Consider the following 6454-nt stretch of genomic DNA (forward strand, 5'->3'; position numbering starts at 1 on the left):
TGTAACCAAAACATGTGTAACCCTATAATATTCTGAAATAAAAGATAAATAATAAATAAGTAACTAAGATCTTCAAACATAAAAAAAAGAGGGTGAAGGAAGCGGATGGGGCAGATGGAGAAGTTGAATTGCAGTGCAGTTGCAAAACAGCCTCAGTGGATGCAACAAAATTCTTGGAGCTGGGATGGCCATTCAGACTTGTTCTGAATTAGGGCAAGGGAACTAGGTCTTTGTATTCCCCTTACATCAACCAGTTTTTGGTTGTTGGCTGCCTCTTGGAGAGGGGAGTGTAAACTTGGGCAAGGCATTACCTTTCGGCTGAGGGAAAGTCCCAGAGAAGACTCAGCTGTGAACCATAAGCATTCAACACTCCCAGCAGCTATGGGAGTAAGTAGGTCAACCCTGAAGGGGATATTTGGGCAATGCATGACTGCCCTTGCACCACTTGTATTCACTTACTTCATGTAATAATTTCATCTCATCTGGGTATAACTTACCCTGATTCTGGTTTCTCTTTTTTTCTGGAGAAATTTGAAAGAAAAAGATTAGTGGGAAAAATTCCAAATCCCAATGTTGCATTTGTTCCTGAGGCTACAACTGATAATTCATCATCTCCCTCCTTGTGCACACATTCTATATCTCCTTCACATTCAACTAATCTGCTAGGCTAGGTGGTTTGTCTTGTGGGGCCATTCAAACCTTTATTCTTGAGAAGGCTGAGCCCCTAGTTAGCGTGTCTGTCTTAGGCTGTGGATGCTGCGTTTATTCATTTGCCATCAAAACTGGGCAGGGGAGTTATCAAGAGATATTCCCAAAGATCAGCTAAGTGTTAGTCTTACTTTCCTCCATTGTGTAACAGCAGCCTTATCTCATTCAAGTGCATTATCCTGCCAGTATGGAGACTCTTTTCCTGGCCTGCTAGCCTTTTGGCACAAGGAATCTAAAATGACCAGGTGGCAGCCATAGTTTAAAGTTTATTGAGACTCTTATTACTGTGTCCCTTTTTGGAAAAATTTCCTCTATGCAGACTAGAACCTCTAAGCCTGCAGAGCATTAAGTTGCAGGGACAGGAATCACTTAGAGTGCTGCTGAGAGAAGCTACTTCTACTTCCACCCTTGATCCCCAGTTTGGAAAATAGCACCATACAATGGTCATTGATTTAAGATGCCAGTGCTATCCTGAAGGATAGTGCCCTGTCCTCATATGGTACTGTGCTTTCAAAAGTCTGCTCCACCTCTCTATCAGGCTTGCAGGTTTGGGATGGTGCAGTCTTTGATAGGAAAAGTAAATCTCATGGTCATGGATCCACCACCACACCTGGTTTGTATTAATAAAATAGCTCACTGAGTCTGAGACAGTGATCTCTTGTATACTGGTGTTGGCTGAGACATTTTGGGCAAGAACTATAAACCCATACCTGAAATAGATGTCAATATTTAACTTGGAGGGGATGTCTCAGCAAGCCCCAGACCACGGAACTCTTAAAAAGGTCACTAATGTGGTAGGCCTGAATCTTCACAGGGATTGTCTCCTACACTCTGGTGTGCATGTGTCTTACTGAGGCATCCATAGTTCTTGTCATTTCTTACTCATTAAGTCTAGCTAACATGTCTTTAATATCATAGAACAATGAGATGTTCTATAGGATGTCCAGATAGTCTAGGTATTTTCAAACTATATTATGACAAAGAATAGGAGAGCTCACTTAGCCCTGGGGCAAGACCATGCATTTATACTGTTGCCCATCCCATGTAAAGGCAAACTGCTTATGCTCTTCTGCCTGCTAGATATTGAAAATAACACATTTGCCATATGAATACCACTTATCAGGGGCTGTGTTAATCTGCTATAGCAAAGATGCCACATCTATCACAGTAGCTTCAACTATGGTTACTACTTAATTAAGTTTGAGATATTATCCACTGCTATAGACTGAAAGTTCACGTCTCTCCAAATTCATGTGTTCCAACCTAATCCCCCATGTGATGGTATTAGGAGGTAGGGTCATTGCCAAGTGATTAGATCACAATGGCAGAGCCCTCATGAATGGGATTAGTGCCCTTGTAAAGAAGACTCCAGAGAGCTCCTTGCTCCGCCTGCCATGTGAGGACACAGCAAGAAGACAGCTGTCTTTAAACCAGGAATCAGGCCCTCACCAGATACCAAATCTTCTGGCATCTTGATCTTCTCAGCCTCCAGAACTGTGAGAAAGAAATTCCTATTTTTTATAAGATACCTAGTCTATGGTATTTTGTTATAGCAACCCAAATGGACTAGACGCATACCTTGTATTCTAAAGGCCAGACTGGACAATTACATGAAGATATAATGGGTACCACCAAGCCTATACCATTCAAGTCTTTGAGGACGGTACTAGTCTTTGCCATTTCCCCTAGAAACAGTATTGGTTTTGATCTTACAACCTTCCAAGATTTGGAAGGGCAATTTAAGGGATATTCACTGAGCCTTTCTGCCTATGATAGCTCTTTGTTCATAGTTCAAGAAACCAACGTGAGGGTTCTGCCAATTGCTAAGTGTGTTCATTCCAATTATGTATTTAGATACCAGGAAAGTGACCATTAGTGGGTCCATAAACCGAATGGACTCACAGTAAGATAGACTTGGGCCAAGATTCTATTTATTACCTGACATTCTCCTTTATTCTAATAGGAGTGTCATCATAACATGTCACTAGATATCAGTGTTCAACTCAGGCCTTGTATCCAACACCTTTCAAAAGGTATTCCCTTTCTCCGTCTATGGTTACCTGAGAAAATGACTGGGGGCCTTTTGGGTGAGGACTGGGGAAATCACTATGATGTACGTCTGCCATGATGTTGCAGTATCCTTTCTCAAGGGACCTGGCCTCTCTTTCAGTTCATGAGTTCTCGGTTTGAGAACTGCCTCAAGTCTGGAAACTACACAAGGGATTATGTCTTTCCTCAAGGGCAGCTGACCTCAATCCTTTGTTCACCTAGTAATATTAATGTAAATACTTTGGATTATATATATTACGCAATACCCTGGTTGGTCCCTATCTGTTTTGCTTCTGGATACCTCATTTTCCACAATCCACCTCCATACAGTGCCATGGGTCAGGCTTCCATGGCTGCCATTCCAACTTTGCTGCCCACTTTGCTGCTGACAATTAGGTGCTACTATCCTGAGATCATATGATCGCTATTAGGAAGCCTAGTTCTGTTATAGAATCTCTTCTTGTCAGTCTTTTGTTTTAGAAAATAGCTATTTCTGAGCTTCTCTATGATGCTACTTCTAACTCTTACCATCACATTCCTTAGTGCCTTGATAAATAGAATGTCCTAAGGGCCCTATCATGGAGCATAATTAGTTAGCTGTTGAAATTTCCATTTCCTTTAAAATAAGCCATTGCTTTTTCTAAGCTTCTAAGATCCATCTCAAAAGCTTATTAGAACTGGACATAAAGATCCTTGCTAGGGTGTTCAGCCCAGCGTCATGGGAGAGTGCCCCTCCATCAACAAACTCTCCCTTATTGCACTTTATGCTCTGCTCTCCTGGATTCCGCGCCCTCAGGATGGGCTTCCTGGTTTGTGCCCCTGCATGCCACTGAGGCCCTACAGCTCATTTGTAGCTCATCCATCTCCTCCTGTAGCGGACTGACTCTCCCTTATCATGCCGAGATTTGACTCTAGTTATTGGTCTGGTTGCCAAGATATGAGTTGGTAATGGATGCTGAAATGGTCAAACATTGTCTTATAAACACTTGCCTGTTTAACACTTCTCTAAGCAAAGCAGCCCTCGTCATCTAACAAGAACGAATAGGCCATTTCTGCAGGCCCAGAGGGTTCAGGCATAACTGGGGTTCGAAGTTCTGCAGGAGATTTATCCAGAATCCTTAATCCAAGTCTTAGGGTTTCATTCCTCCCATCTCAGGGCTCTGACTATGGCATGGGGACTTGCTAGGGTTGAGAATGAAAGTTCTGCTACTCTTAAGGGTAGGTCCTAAGCCGTGAGGGTTTCTTTAAGTGCCACCAAGATCTTCAGTATTCACACTTGGCCTTGAATTGATGAGTAATCACCTTTAGCCTATCTTCCCCCCCGCCCCCACTTCAAATCACTGATGATCATCAGCAATAGCTATGCAATTCCACAATCCTTACAATTACTTCTTCCCGCATGCTTCTCAAATGCTGGAGATGTTACACAATCCAGTGCATTTCCTTCCAGTCGATTCTATTGCAGTCAACCACAGTCGGAAAGCCTTAACAATTTTAGTGCTTCAAAACACCAGGAACTATCAATACTCCACCTATCAGCAGCAATGGAGTACTAATTGGCAGCTGGCCAGGGGGTGATTCAACTCCTGACTACCATCCTTAGTCTGCTTCCTAGCCTACACCTAATACCAGTGTGTCATTGATTGGGTTTTCTGTTAATAGAAACAGGAGCTGCCACAGGGAATTCAGGTGCAGGTGATTTAGTGACGGTGTGTACTACAGGAAAAACCCTAAGGAGAGAGAAGAAAGAAAGGGAGGAGAGCGTGCAATATTTTCGTGGATCAATTATAATAATTTGAGCAGAAAAATAATATTGGTAATTATTCTGAAAAAAACTGATTTAAAAAGTTGAGTCTGTGAGAGGTCATGAGTGGATAAGAATGTGCAGAAGAGAAAAATGGATATAAATTGTATAGGCCAGGCGCAGTGGCTCACACCTGTAATCCTAGCACTTTGGGAGGCCAAGGCAGGAGGATTGCTTAAAGCCAGGAGTTTGAGACCAACCTCAGCAAGAGCGAGACTCCGTCTCTACAAAACATAAAACAATTAGGTGTGTGCAGTGTCACGTGTCTGTAGTCCCAGCTCCTCAGGAGACTGAGGCAGAGGAGGATCGCTTGAGCCCAGGAGTTGGAGGTTGCAGTGAGCTATGATGACACCACTGTGTTCTAGTCTAGGAGATAGAGCAAGACCCTGTCTCAAAAAAAAAAATAAAAAAAATATATAAAAGGTGGTAAGTACAAAAAGGTGACTTTAATAGGAGATCTTTAATGTTAATTCTAGGTGCACATGAGAGTTGGTGGTGGGCAAAATGCTGATACTTTAGAGGTAGAGATGGAAAAGAGTTCTTTTTTAAAGTAATGAGCTCACATTAATCTTCACAATTTATCACATCATGTGGCTGTCCCCAGATTTTCTTATCAACTATGGTTTTTTTTGACAAGTGAGCTTTTTATATTACATTGACATAGTTTCAGTGTTTTGCTCATCTGTCTGTTGAAGCCTAGAGTCTGGACTAATATATCACCCCTTCCTCTTCACTTGACATTGTCATCAGTCGTAACTTCTCTTATGATCCCATAAAAATAACTAATCTATATGCCAGGCACTCTCTTAACACTTCATTTCTCTTACATTTCACGATAACCTTATGAGGTAGGAAGTGTTGTTATCCCTATTTTTCATGCTAGAAAACTAAGGCTCAGAGAGGTTAAGTGAAAAGGTCACGCAACCAGTATATAAATGAGCCACATGGCTACCTCTGCTCATTTTAAAAAGTGTTGTCCCAAGATAACTGGTTCTGAAAAATCAAAACTTAAGAATAATTGTTCTTTCCATGGCCACTTATTTTACTTGCAACAACAAACTTCTATCCACCCATCTGTGGTCAAGAAAAGAAGTAAAAGCAAATATTATGATTGAGAGCATTTAGTATTTAATTAAAAAGAAAGAAAAGAGAAGCACTGTGCGTAGCAGAAAAGTTGTTGTCAGGGAGTGGCAGAAATAAACACACCTAAACACTGGCCCAGAGCAGTGAATTCCTAAACAGACAGTAAAGTACCTTTTTTAAAAACCTCCATAGTGGAAAATAAGGAAGAGGTTATAGTGGACTGAAATATAATCCACAAGGACAAATGTGGTTTTGTTAAGGAGTCTGTTCGAGAAACTTCCCTCAGCTGTACCCAAAGGGGCAGCTCCTGGAGAGAGAGAAAATGGAATCTCTCAGCTGCTGTCTCCCAACAGTCAGTAGGATGTGTGTGTTCCTAATGGGGCAAACTCCCACATTACCTAACTCCACACACTGCCAGCCAGATGAGAAAGAAGAGAAAATTAATCGCAGCACTCCAGAGAGATGATTTTAATCTTCTTCTAAGGGCAACAATTTACCTTGCAAGACTTCGTATGCCATATAAGGCTCCAACTTGCCTTTCCGAAAGGCTACTGAAGCGAGAAAAATAGAATGACAACATAGCAGGAGAAAGGAGCTAGGGCTATGGTAAGAAAAAAATCTATGATAAAGAGAAAAAAGTCCAAGGGAGTTTATCAAAAATAATTTTAAATGATGAATGGCCCAAAGACTAAATTACCATAGAAATTAGAAAATATTTGCGCTCAGTGGTATTGAACATATGACTTAAGATTGTCAGAAGTAGGCTAAGTAGTACCTAGAGAATATTGATAGCTTTAAATGCATATATTA

This window comes from Propithecus coquereli, unplaced genomic scaffold (assembly GCF_000956105.1).
Source record: "Propithecus coquereli isolate 6110/MARCELLA unplaced genomic scaffold, Pcoq_1.0 Scaffold57, whole genome shotgun sequence".
In the NCBI taxonomy this organism is placed as follows: domain Eukaryota; kingdom Metazoa; phylum Chordata; class Mammalia; order Primates; family Indriidae; genus Propithecus; species Propithecus coquereli.